This window comes from Propithecus coquereli, unplaced genomic scaffold, assembly GCF_000956105.1.
Source record: "Propithecus coquereli isolate 6110/MARCELLA unplaced genomic scaffold, Pcoq_1.0 Scaffold48, whole genome shotgun sequence".
Classification (NCBI taxonomy): domain Eukaryota; kingdom Metazoa; phylum Chordata; class Mammalia; order Primates; family Indriidae; genus Propithecus; species Propithecus coquereli.
The window spans coordinates 4,039,074-4,040,685 of record NW_012150618.1 but is presented as its reverse complement, the minus strand read 5'-3'; positions in this window follow the sequence as shown (position 1 = coordinate 4,040,685).

Here is a 1,612-nt window from a genome sequence, read left to right as displayed (position 1 = left end):
ACTATCTTTTCCTGTTGTGTGTTCTTGCCATCTTTATTGAAAAGGAATAGATGGTAGGTGTGTGTGTTTATTTCTGGGCTTTCTGTCCTATTCCATTCATTGATGTGTCTGTTTTTATGCCAGTACCATGCTTTTTTGATTACTATATCTTTGTAATATAGTTTGAAATCCTGTAGTATGATACTTCCAAACATAATGTGATGATCATTTCAGTCAAGATTTATTTGACCATTTGGGTTCTTTTGTGGTTCCATACAAATTTCAGGAGTATCCTTTCTGTTTCTCTGAGGAATGACATTGGAATTTGGATAGGGATTACACTGACTCTGTAGATTGCTTTGGGTGTCATCTTCAATTTCTCCTATCAATGTTTTGTCCAAGGCCACACCAACCTCCACCCATGCAGGCCCCATTGTACTCTGAAGCTAACAAGGTAATCTTTAAGTTGAGAAAACTGAATGTAATCATGATTATTAACTTCACACCAGTCTGAGGGCAGTCGCAGTGTAGACTTCATTTTTTTCCCAGAGCCACAGACCAGTGTTGTGAGGTACAGCAGTTTGTACCCCAGTTTCAGCTCACCTACTCCTCATTTCTTCACATCATTGGCCGTCAGAGTCTTCAGACATTTTCATTAAAGTCAATGTAATTGTGAAGGGCTGTACTTTTGGATGGGGGAGGAGGAATAAGGACAGGAAAGAAAGGTAAAAGTCAGCAGGAAAGGAGGATCCTAGCCAAAGAAGCCTGTCGTCAAGCAAAAAAAGTCTTCAAAACATTTTCATTTAAAAACATTTATTATCATTTTAATTAAATACATTAAATGACAAATTTAATTGCATACCATCAAGGAAAACTGACTTTCTTTCCCTTCAAGGAGAGGTGCCCTGTTGTGTGATTCCATCACTGAAACACTGTCACGTACCGCAGGAGCTATGGTTGTAGAGGAACCCTCATGAGAACCATGGGTTCAGGTGTGCAGCTGTTCTCAGGAACTCTGCATGTCAGCCTTGTGTGCTGTTTGTATGCTCCCATCCCCGGGTACTCACTCCAGGAGAAGCATTACTTGTAAGAGATAATAGATCTTCTGAGAGTTTTCTGTGGTTTGGCCTCTACATTCCCATAGGTAATTGTAACTCCCTTATGCTTGCAACTTCCTATTTTCATATATTACATAATGTGTAACAGAACAGTTTCCCTCATGTCAGAGGACATGTCAGCCATGCCATTATGGCTCTCACTCCTGAGCATTCTTCCCCAACTGTGAGCATTATCAAGATCAAGCATCCAGCCATTGCTTTCACTTCCCCTTTTATTTCTGGGTGTCTTGGAAAGTGCCTCTTCCAGAGATTGGAGGTGATCTTTGCCTGTATCCCCAAATCTTTTTCCCTGGCTTTGCAGTCAAAATATTTCTCACCATTTTTTTTTTAAACATTGACTCTTACACTATGTATGATGAAAGAAGTTTTTTTCCACCAGTCTGTTGCAAACTGAATCTTTTATAAAATATAATAAAAATGACCAAGAAGTTTCTAGTTGCCACACAAAATATTTCTAAATGCATTCTCTCACTTTCACAACTTATCCCACAGTGGACCAGTTTGGAGATAGAGGA